Genomic DNA, 12,960 nt, shown 5'->3' on the forward strand with positions numbered 1-12,960 from the left:
AGACAGAGACACAACTGAAGACAGAGACACACAACTGAAGACAGAGACACAACTGTAGACAGAGACACAACTGTAGACAGAGACACAACTGTAGACAGAGACACAATTGAAGACAGAGACACAACTGAAGACAGAGACAACTGTAGACAGAGACACAACTGAAGACAGAGACACAAAGTTTCTCACAAAGAAATACTTTTAAAACAACCAAACTTATAATGAAAAGGAACCTTTAAAGTTCTGAACTACATTAATTTAAATACTTTCATATGCTTTTACACTTCTGATGTTAAAAAAGAAAGAGTTCAAAAGTCTGTCAGCACAGATGAACAAAAAAATGAGACAGATCTGAAGGACAGACAAAGAAAAAGGGTTTATTTTTACTTTGATGAAAGAAAAAGACAAAATAAATGTCTGCAGAAGGCTGAGAAAACTCAACAGCTCTTTAAAGAAAAACAATTTATTACATTTTATAGAAGTGCGAGGACAAAAAACTACAGACATCATTTGTGATTTTCAACATTTACATATAAATTTACAGAGTTGAAACAAGTTATATTCACCCGGTGTTCAGTGATTTGCTCATGTCATTTAGAACCGATTAAAACAGGTTTTAGCTAAATGTAATCGGATCGTGCTAAATTCAGGTTTGAACTCCTTCAGTGAGCGTTTAAAATGTTTCCAGACCACCTCCGAAGGCGGTCTGATTTTATCCTCATACTTTTGTTAGTCTGAACACAATCCGTCCTGATCCTCGATGAAGGACATCCTACTGAACAGAAGTGACCCGATGTAAGCAGCAGGGGTGTCCGCTTTCAGCCAAATCACCTGAAACGGACTCAAAACAACGACTCTGAACAGTTTCACAGACAAACCCAGAAGGGTTGGTCCAAGTGTTATTTCTATGGGAAGAAGAACAAATTCAAAAAAGGATAAAAAACAAAAACAACTGGACTTCTATTCTGTAGTTGAAGACGTTTCGCTTCAACAACAGAGGCTTGTTAGAGTCCTCGTAAGGACCCTAATGAGCCTCTATTGTTAGGAGAGCGAGAACTATTTGCAAGCTATCCGGCTTACATCACATCTCAGCTTTAAAAAGCTCAACACTCTCTATTTCTTCTCCTCGGATGAGAAGCGGAACGTCTTCAACTACAGAATAGAAGTCTGGTTGTTTTTGTTTTTTAATCTTTTTTGAATTTACCGTGGCCTGGATGACTAAGAATCTACACCAGCATGAAGAAGAACAAAGACAAACTCGGGTAAATGGTAGCAGTAAATGCAAACATCCAGCCGTCTAATCTTATCTCAGCAGAACTAAAGGATAGCTCAGGAAACCCAAGCCAACCCTAACTATAGGATTGAACAGAAAGGAAAGTCTAAAGTCTTAAAAGTAGACAGGGTGTCAGCTTCACGGACAGAAACCTGAGAACTGAAAGCTCTGCCTCCTGTTCTACTTTTAGAAACTCTAGGAACCCAAAGTAAACCTGCAGTCTGAGATCCAAGTGCAATAAGGCTTTTGATATGATATGGAGCTTGATTGTTTCGAACTTTGTTAGGTTCTCATCAACTTTAAGATAGTGTACGGCTGTTCGCTTTTTGTTTTCGGACTTGCTAAGAAACTTTTACTGCAGCAGATTGAACCAGCTTTACATCTTGGATCAGAGTTTCAGGTTTTCTCTTCTTTGTTAGAGGTTAGGTGAGATAACACACTGTCACAGATGCTGTGCAGAATCACAGAGATTGGGTTCAGATTCTTCTTTCTTTCTTTCTTTTGTGGAGGGGGATCCAAAACAATATCCAATTCTGTTAGATGAATGACTTCCAAGAGAACAAAGAGATAAAGCGCTTTCAGTCGCCTTCATCTCGGGGGTTCCATCCAGCTCATTTCTCAGTGCTTGGTTTAACCATCAAACATCGTTTCATGTGGTCCCCAGCTCCTCGTGAGCATTAAATATTAGCTGTCTGCGTTTCTCCTCGGGAGTAGCTACAGTACACCTAAACCTCCTGGTGCTTTTCATCTGGATGGAGATTAAAGGAGCCGAGAAAGGAGACCACACCTCCTGCTTTATTGTGCCTCTCTGATCGAAGCTAATGCTTTTTGATGCATTAAGGACTCTGTCTTCTTACGTGCACGTGAATGTGTTTTTGTGTAACTGTGTGTATTTGTGTGTCGGCAGCAGATGATGAGTTATGTGTGCAGGAATGCCAGGTTTCATATATCTCTGTCCAGCTGTGTCCTCTGAGTGCCTGTCCCCTGGTGGTGTATCGCCTCACCTCTGCACAGCTGACAAACTGTCCCCTGGATGTGCAGAAGACAAATATTATCACTGAATGCTGTGAGTTATTGAAGGAAGAAGTGAGATAAGACAGCTTTATGCTTCTCTCTGCTCCATTTAGGACACAAATACTGAGATGTTCAGGATGTCAGGCTTTGCTTTCTCATCACTAAATTATTGTTGTTAAAATAATCAAACTTTCTATTATATTTTTAATGTTTTTAAATAATTTTATCAGCTTCCCTGCATTAAAATGATGGATGGATGGATGGATGGATGGATGGATGGATGGATGGATGGATGGATGGATGGATGAACAGACGGTTGGATGAACAGACGGTTGCAGAAGCCTCCTCCATCTCCTGGCAGCTCTCAGCAGCTGATCAAAGGAAAGTTTCTTCTTCTTTGTTTTATTGAAGTTTTTTTAACTTTTGTTGTTTTTTTAAACATTTTCTCTGCAGCATCTTTTCTGTAAACAACCTGACTGTCTGTAAGATTTCCGCTGAGTCATGTTGAACCAAACCTCGCAGCTGCTGAGCAGCAAACTGATGACTTTTATCATTAGATGTTTTTAGCAGCGCGACTCGTTCTCCTGCAGTCAGCAGTTCGAGCTCACTCGCCGACAGAGAGTTCGCCTCTCATTCCTGCCATTGTTTCCTTTAAATACAACAGATGTCCCGTTTAGATTACTTCTGCAGTCAGTGGAATATAACACCTCTGCTCAGGACAGACAAACAGATCCAGAGGAGGGTGTAGTTTAGAAAACGAGGAATTAAAAGATGTTCTAATTCTACTTCCCAAACATCCAAAAGGAATTAATCATGTGACGTATGTTTTATTTTAAAAATATATATAAATAGAAAAGGAGTCGAGAGCAAAAAGCCTCACAGATCAAGTTTATTTTGTCACCTGAAGTTTCAAAGCATCGATTTTTAGCTGCAGCCACAGATTTGCATCACGAACCTGAGAGTTTAATGATCTTCATCTCCAGCTTCCTGATTCTGAGGAAATGATGACTTAGATGTAAAATCAGATCTTTATGTTGCTGCAGAACACAGACATCTTTATTTACAGCTGCTGTGTCAGCAGGAAACAGCAGCAGGCGATGATGTTTTCACCTGTGTGTGTTTGTATTTCTCATGAACGTAACCATTAAATACAAATCTGCAGCTGTTTGACTTTTGGAATCAATTCAAGATGGCCGTCACAGCTAAGCCACCTCGGCAAACACAAAAACAGCTACAACTTAGTTAATCTTAGAGATATCGAGCTAAAGTTTTCTGTGGTAGTAGCTGAGAGTCATTCCCAACACTAACCGATCACACAAGCATCAACTGTCTGTTAGCAAAATATGTCATGAACTACTGGACGGATTTTAATGAAACGCTTGACGTGTGATTGATCCGCCTCCTTCCTGCAGTCGGAGAGGTTTTATTTATCATTTCTTTTCTTTATTGCAGCCAAAATTGAACCTGACTGTGACAAGGTGTGCATTAAACAACGTGCAGTTTACCTTTTTATTTTGATCGTTCCCCTGTACGACTCCCAGTTGGAGGCGTATTGTGTGTGTGTGTCTGTGTGCGTGTGTGTGTTAGTTCATGCTGTCACTTGTGCGCCCTCTCATGGGGCCACACAGAGGGGCAGGAGCTGGTGTCACTGAATGGCAGATTTGGGCCAATTAAGCTGAAAACTGGAGCAGATATCCTCAGATTCACACACAAGCGCTGCAGCTGCAGCAGCTCAGACGAGGCGTAGCGTAACACACACACACACACACACACACAGAGTCATGTTCTCCTGCTGTTCTTCAGTTTACAGCTACTCCGCTGCTCGTTTCATCTCACCTCATTCACAAACATCAGCGCTCATACAGGAGCTTAGAATAAATTTAAATGTTTCAGTTATTTTGTGGATTTTTTAGGTTTTCAAACTGCCTGAAAGTGTTTGAAACTAATGAATAAAGGCTCACATTTTGACTTTCATGTACGCTGGGACAGCAGGCGAAGAATCCTGAAGTTTAAACTGATGAGTGTCCAGCTGATAAAACAGATTTTAATTTTTTAAATGGCTGATATTAATTCTGGGTTTAATGCTTCATTTCCACTGAGTCAAAGAAGTTTTTCACACAGTTAGATTCTCCCCTTCACACTTTTACTTTGTTGTCTTTCTCAGTGAGCTTTATAAACACTTAGTGTTCCCTGATGAATGCATATCGCCCGCCTCTTCAGTCATTTTATGCAGATAACTGATGGAGGTGTAGAAAATAATGTCGTGCACATGCTTGAGCAGTATCATGAGATGTCTTCCTCAGAGAAAATGTTCAGCTCACTCAGGAGACGGGAGCTGCGACTTTTGGTTTTTGTAACTTTTTCTACTTTTCAAAATATTTAACTTTCTTTACAAAACTTTCCACATAGATTTACACAGAGATCTCTTCAGTTCCTTTGGAAACTCTGTTCTGCTGCAGCTACTGGCTCTGCTTTTGTGCTACTTTTAGCTTTTAACTAGCCTGCTTTGAGCAAACCTTTTGCTGCTTTTAGCTAATTTATTTTAGTTTTAGGCTACTTTTTGCTTCTTATAGCATTTAGCTAGTGCTCTGCTTCTTTGAGCTTTACCAACTAAATTTCAGCTGCCATTCAGCTCTCAGCATTCTCACTTCCTTTATCGTACAAAAATACAATTTATCCAGATTTTTTGTCTGATTTCAGAGTTTGCAGTGAACATAATTTTGGAAACCTGCAGAAACTTGTTAAACACACAACTTTCTCTTCCACAGAACATGTCTAACTTTTTTTTTTTCTCTCCGGGTCTTGTTCTCCTTCGGGGGCGCCAGCTGATCCAGTCTTGCGGCGTCAGTCTGCTCGGGAATATTCATATCAAACATCGCCTCGTGCAGCCCGACTCCCAACAAGAGCTCAATGTCACACCAGGCTGCAAAAAGCCTCCAGTAGATCTGTGGACAAATATTCTGCTTTACTCAAATCCCCTCAGTGAGGCTGTGTGTGTGTGTGTGTGTGTGTTCGTTCACCAGCCTTCAAGGTTATTCTCACATTTACTCTGACCAGAAAAGGCCAGTCAGGAGCTGCTTGTGTGTTTTGTTTTGTTTCTGTCATGAATGCACTTCTCCGCTTCCTCTTACACACACACACACGCGCGCGCGCGCGCCAACACACACACACACACACAAAACCACAACAGGAATTCTCAGCCCTTGTCGGTCGAGGAGCTCGTTCAATTATTCATACCAGTGTTGCGGTGCTCTGCTTCGGAGAGGAGGGGGGAGGCAGTGATGGAAGGGAGGAAGAGGAGGAAGAGGAGGAGCTGGAGTTTTCTACGAAACAGAAGCTTTTCTGTTTGACTTCTACTCCGTTTGTCTTTTGCTTCCTGTTCGGATGCTTCTTTAGATTTGCTTCTCATCTTTAAGTCCCGCTGCTGAAAGGCAGAGGCGGACAATAATGTTGTTGCCTGTTTGTGTTTGTGTGTTAGCAAAATATCTCATGAACCCCTGGATGGAAACTTTCAGATAATAATAATCATTGACAATAATCAGCTAATCTTATGAAGCACAATGACTCAGTTATTTTACAGATATTGAGCTAAGATTTGATGTGGTAGTAGCTGAGAGTCATTCACATTTTTCTGAGGTTTGACTAAAATGGCTGCAACTCATTTCTCAGTACAAGATGAAAGGCAGTGGGCGATATGCATTCACTGAAGGAGAAAAACGTTTTAATTGCCTTTCTCTTTCTCTCCTCTTCGTATCTCCTGATGAGACCCTTAAAACTCCAGGGAGGCCTGCTGTGTTAATGTCCTCACGTTTTACCGCTCGCGTTGACCTTGAAGATTACATTTGTCTTTCTTTAACCCCCGTGGGAGGACGCATCATCCCATTTACAGTTCGGTGGACACTTTACGACCCCCCCCCCGAGGAGCAGGACTGTTAAAGACGAGTCCTGTATTTGGTCCAACTCGGTCATCTCAGACCTCTTGTTCCGCTCACGTCCTCCTTGTTTCCCTTTCTCAGATTTTACCTCCTTTTTTTTATTCCCAACCTTTTTTTTCCTGCTGATTTCCTCAGAGCAGCAGAGGAACGCTGCGCGAGTCGATCACCGCCCTCAGAGAGAAAACATGAGAGTAAAAGTTATTTACAACCAATCAGGGAGGAGACGGTGTGTATTTGGGTTCACAGTGAGAGAAATGAAGATGATGAAGCAGGACGAAGGCTGGGGGAGGCGTAAAGGAGTGAGAACAGAACATCATCCAAACATTTCCAAAAGCCCAGAGCTGTTTGTGATTAAACTGTAAACTTTTGCAGAATCTGTGTTACAAACCTTTCTGCACCAACATGCTTTAATATTTTATTCAAACTTTGATGTTTTATTAATAAAAAGCTACTTTTACAGATCAGCTGTAATCCAGGAGAGCTTTGGGAATAAATAATACACATGTGAAATGTTTAAACAGTGCAATTAAAACTAAAATTAAAGGCCTAGCTTTCGTTGAAGGAATGCTTATCGCCCGCCACCTTTCATGTCAGCGTTTAAACTAAAACCATCTGATGAGAGACGGTGGAGATGATCCAATGATCACTTTCTGAGAGTTTCATTGAAATCATTAAAGATTAATAAAAACGTCTGTTTAAGATCAACCTACCAAACCAAAAAAATTAAAATCATACCCTGAGAGTTACAGCCTACAATTATTTTAATTGATATTCAAGCTGCAGTGGTTATAAGAAGCTTTAGTTCCTCGGCTCCTGTTTGCTGTTTCCTGTCAGGAAAACATTTTACTGAGAATCCCGTCAGGTTTACAAACTTAAACTCGTAAAGAAAAGCATCTCTCAGGCCTTGTTCTCTATTTTTGTTTGTGCGCAATGACAGTGCAACCCTTTAACACGTGATAAAAAAAGCACCATTTTAAAATTCCCTAAGTATGAATTAAGCACTGAGTCATAAAACGCAGAGAGAGACATGAGCTCAGCAGAAAACCTGGAATCGCCGGAAACAAACTCGTCACAAAGAGGGAAAGGAAACAGGAAGGAGGAGAGGTGTGTTAGAACTCAGCAGGGCTGTGGATCAAACACACACACACACACACACACACTTCAAACAGTCTGAAACTCAAAGAACAGATCCGATCTGATGGGATTGTCCTCGTCTGTATCAGGATGGAGACGAGCTCAGAGACAATCTGAATGTCAAACAAGTCCTTCTGAAATACACTGTTTCTTTGCCTGAAAGCGTATTTTGTGGTCTGAAGTGACAACCAACTGGACCGTTTCATTTAGGGACTGCATGAGTCCAATAAGGTGTCATTCAGGGAGCCAATCAGATCTGCTGCTGCCTCAGACGTCCGCTGACCTCAGAGGTTGATGCAATGATTCAGCCTCAAAGGAAACAAGATCCCAGTGAACACATTTAATCTGAAAACCTGTTCCTGCGTGCCTGCCTCCGTCTCCGGACCTGTAATACTGACTCCAGAGCAGACGGGGTTTGATCAGGAGCTGTTTGGGAGGAAATGTTTGCAAACCGGGAACAAATGATGTGTTTTGTGACAGACAGCTGGTAACACAGACCCTAAAGATCTTATATGAAATGCTAATTGGTCTGCTGTGAGGTCAGAGGTCAGCGTTAGAAGAGGAAACGGTCCGTTATTTTGTTTATCCTGCAGCAGAGCCTCAGACCTTCACCTCTCCTGATCCAAGAAAACTACTGACCCACAACCAGAACCAGAGTCCAGACAAGAGCTCAGACATTTCACTCCTGCGTTGTTGTCTTTTTGGGTTTTAATATAAGAAATAAGATGCAAATTTAATAAGAAATCATTCTCATCACATTTAGGTTTCTGATGAGCGATCCGGATTCTTGGCTCTGATGTTAACTTTTCCTGCTTGTTCAGTCGGTTGCATGCTTTGATGTTTTTAAATAATTTATCAGGTGCTTTTATCCAAAGCAAACAAGTGACGCACAAATGAATGTTAAGGGAGGATCAGAGGCACCGTGGATCGAACCGCCGGACACCCGTCTGTCTTCTGAGCTGCAGCCACTTTGCTTTCCTGTTGATTCAGGTTGTGTGTTTGAACTCAGAGATGTTCTGTGACCCTGCATCGTTTTGTTAAAATATCCTCGGTGCTCTGATGGTCTTTCTTCAGTGCAGGGGTTACATCTTTCATTAAGGCTGCCTGGTAAAACCCCCACATGAAGAAAGACACCAACCAAGCTGGGACTTTTGGTAGCAGGACGTCGTACAGCTGTGATAAATTTCCACATCGACAAAATTTGTGTTTTGTTTTTACAAAATGTCCTAAATTATTAATGAGCTGTAGAGAAGAAAGCAAGAAGCTGCTTTGACATCTTCTGAACTTTTCTAGCCGAATTATGCAAATTCAAGCTATCTGTAAGCAAAAATACAGTCACCACGTGTGCAGCTGATGGCACAGTTATTCAGCTTTTCATTAACTGTTTAGAGTTCATATTGTACCTCCTGCATACTAAATCTGAAGTATGTATTTTAAATAAATGATAAGTTTGGGACTGATACAAGAAGCAGACAATTACCTGCCTGTCTCTTCCTCCCCGGCAGCGTTATGATCTTGCATTAATAAGCTTTAATGATTCAGCAGAGGCCACTTTTCCTACATCTTCTTCAGTACAGAAGTCATATCCTGCTCTGCTCCCAGCACCTTCAGACGGGGGGGTTTAATGTTTCCCCGTGGGGAGGCTAACACTTTCAACTTAAATGATGTTAATTTGTTCATACAGCGACCGAAACGTTGCATCATCGCAGGTTTATTATGTCGGCCTCGTGGCACAAAGGCAGAATCAAAGGAGCCGGGTCTTGTTGCAGTTATATAACGTTGTTTCTGGTCTGATCACACTGCAGGTCCTCTGTTATTTCAGAGAATTTTGTTCTTTATCATCTTGACTGGGTCATGGACTGCTGCTGCAGTGGGTCTGGGAATCCCACTGAGATGCATGTGTGAGATTCAGACTATAAATAGAGAGAAATTACACTTCAGTTGTTCAAAGAAAAGTGGGAGACGTTCATCCACCTTGAGCCGATGCTGCCCAGGAAGCCTCATTATCCTCCCTGCATCCTTCCTGGAAGCTTCTGCTGATCAGTAAATGCCACAAGTTTCCCTCCCAGCTGTGAGAGCTGACAGCACAGGGAGGGGAGGAGGATTCCTGTCCTCTAAAGGAGGAACTTCATCTCATCAGTCCATTTCAGCATCTGTTTCAGCTTTAACTGCACCCTCAAGCAGCCTGTCAGTCTGAGAAGGGCTCGCCGTGTGTCAATGTTTAACCGTGTTTCAGTAAATATTCCTCTTTGTGGTTTTTTTTGTTGAACAAACTCAACCCAAACTCTCATTACAAGCTGCTTGTTTAATCTCAGCAGCAGCAGAAAACCCCGCCGCCCTGAACTGAAGCATCGTTTGTGTTTTCCCTCTGCCACGGGGGACGGCTTAGGAATTAATGAGATGTCAGCAGAGATGTCACATCTTTATCCACTCAGTCTCTCCTTAAAAAAACCCTAAACAAAGTAGAATCCTTCACAGAACAGATGATATATTACAAAAAACGAAGCTGGTCTCAGGTGGTTTGACTCTTTGTTTTATGGGTTAAACTGAATTTTAAAGTTAACTTTGATTTAGCAACATATTTATTATCTGTTGCTTGATTCCCAACAAAACTCAACATGTCCTTATGTATTTGTTACTCTTGCCATATCTCCTGTGATCTGTCTGTGCTCAGAGTATGTGTCAGGAATGACTCTCAGCTACTGCCACACCAAGTTTCAGCTCAATATCTGTAAAACTGACGGAGTCAAAGCCATCTTTCTGTTGTGTTTGTTCAGTGGTTCATGAGATATTTTGCTAACAGACAAAGTTGATTCCAGTAGTTCATGCCTAGGTTTTGAACACAGATCCTGGACTAACAGTTAGCCCTCAAAGTATGTGTCTGGGATCAGTCTCAGCTACTGACACAGTAAGTTTTGGCTAAATATCTGTGAAACTGACCAAAACATTATCACTCCGTCTTCGCTGTCTGTGGTGGGCAATAAAAACGCTTACATCTACAGTGATATTAAAACTTTGATCTTTTGTTTAAAATGTTTATTTTAGGCTTTTGTTTCTTCTGTTGTCCCATCATGGCCGCTTTCGTGTGTGAGGATCTGGGTTTGGCTCCGCCTTGTGGGCAGAGCCACTAATCATTCTTTCACAGGTGTTCCAGTTTCCACTGATAAGACCAGCCAGTACTTAAGCAGCAGGCTGGGATCAGATCTTCGCTGGAGCATCAAACCTTCTGGGTTAGATTCTCCGCCTCAGCGTCTAACCTAACTTATGCTCCCTATGTTACTCAGGTTCTCTGTTTGTGCCTACGACTCAGGTTTTTTGCCACGCCACGACTACGGATCTGAAGAACTACTTACCTGGATAACCGCTGATACTTACCTTGCTGTAACTGGCTCGTCTCCTGGAACCACTGGAACCGCACCTCTCCTTATCGACGCCGCAAACCTCCTCCAGGACCTGTAAGCAAACAAAGAGACATTGAAATCCTTGCTACCATCTTGGAACAGAATTGTACCCGAGACTCACCCAGTTCTCCTTATCTTGCAGACTCCTCCAGACTCCGACCACTGTATATAACTTCACCTGTTAATAAATGCACTTACCGTTATCCTCGTCTCCGTGTGTGGTTTTGGTTTCGCTCTCTGGACAGAAACTCTCGAGTTTATGACATCGTGTTATCTTTAATTAGACCTTTTATGTTTAGAAGAATTAATCAAGCGCCTCTGTAGAATTAATTAAAAGCAAAAATCACAAAGAGGAAAAGGTTTCAAACTAAAGCTCATAGATACTCTTCAAAATAAGAGCTTTAATCTCCCATAACTTAGATTATTACAAAAGGAAGTCCTGAATTATGACGTGGAAGAAAGCAGCAGTGTTTTGCTTTTTGAGGTTTTCAAATTAAAAGCTCAAACCGAATGCATGTATCTGAAGAAGAAGAAGTTCTTATATTTTTGAAGCGCAGCATCAAGATCCACCTTAGAGTTTCTGAACTTTCCCTCGGAGTCCTTCAGTCCTTCACTGCGATCGTTGTTGAGGCTTTCATGTTGAAACGACACAATAATCACCTGACTTTATGAGCCTACAGGTTGACCTCGTCTATTTCATCACGAGAAGTTGGAAAAAAAGGCACCAAATCCTCCTTTAGGCCGCCTGGATCCGTTTAAATCTGCCTGCTTCGGATTCTGGAGCTCAGCTCCTTCCTGACTTTTAAAGCAGACCTTGTGATTGTTTATATTTACCCGTGGTTTTCTTTTTTTTCACTTAAAGATGTTTAATCTGTTCTTACTAAAAATCTCAGATACGTTTGTGTTGTGATTTGTAGGATTTTATGATTTTAAATTCCTTATTTCTTCACATTTTATGATTTTTTTATGGTTCTGTTCATTTTAATTGCGTGCATGCTGAGTCAGCATTTTGTCTTTTCACTACTGTTTTGCTAAATTTAGTTTTAAGCAACAGTTTTGCCAATTTTAGCTGTGTGTGTGTGGAAAAACTCACCTTATTTTCATCCTTTCACGACGAACTGAGAGCAGATCAGAGAGTGATTCTGTTTAAACAGAGCAACTAAAAACTACAAATCTTTGGAAATCAAACTATTTTTCCTCGAGTTTCAGATGAAGTAATAACAGTTGTTTTATAGTTCACATTTAGAGCTGAATGACAGTTTATTTATGGTGAGTGTGACAGCACAAATTCATCCACAAATCAATCAAACATGATCCAAAACTTGCCTGGCTGCTGATTTCTGTCATCAGATCAGCGCCAAACTTTTAGGTGCTGAAGATGGTTGAATTTAAATCGAGGCACTTGGTGTTTGATTAAAAGGGTTTAAATGGTTCCTCAAATTAAAGACATGCTTGCAAAGAAGCAGTGATTAAAGCTGATTGAGCTAAACAACAGAAAAACAAGTGAAGGGATCATAAAAAGGTGACTTTAAGGAGCTGCAGTTTTAGTTTAGGTTGCATTCTCTCTAACTGGGTCGTTGTTAAATGACGAGGCACTTTTTCCCTTCAGCTGCCTCTGCAGCTCGCAGCCGCAACAACAAAGCAGCTGATTTATGCTTAAAGAGATAATTTACACATTTTGAGGCGCGGTTCTGTGGAAGGTTCATGAATAATTAATGTGTTACCTGTTGTAGATAGCTCCTAGAACAACCTCAGTTTGGAGAAAATGGTTTAAAAAACGTCTCCTGTTTCTTGAAGACTTCTCGCCTCATATCCAAAAGAAACATCTTTGGGAAACAAGAGAAGAAGTCCAGTTTTGTTCTGTTTGCTTCTATGTACTGGATGAAAATCAACACAAACATTTGGGAAAAAAAGCTTAATTCTGTCAGATTAACGAGTTAATCTTACAGAATCCAAAAGTGGATTGCTGCCATCTTAAAACAACTTTAAATTAAAAAATGTTAAAGTTGTTCATGAAAAAACTATTTTATAAACATTTTATGGTTATTTACATCAAATTCTGTGGGGTTTTTTTGCAGGTACAACTGTCCATAGCAGGAACATTGTAATATTTCTGCAGGAATAACAGCAGAATGTAAAACTAAACATCATGCAAATGTTTATAAAACAATGTTTCTATGAAACCCTGGGAAATTGTGAATGTTAA

The sequence above is a fragment of the Kryptolebias marmoratus genome, linkage group LG3 (genome assembly GCF_001649575.2).
Source record: "Kryptolebias marmoratus isolate JLee-2015 linkage group LG3, ASM164957v2, whole genome shotgun sequence".
NCBI classification, from domain to species: Eukaryota; Metazoa; Chordata; class Actinopteri; order Cyprinodontiformes; family Rivulidae; genus Kryptolebias; species Kryptolebias marmoratus.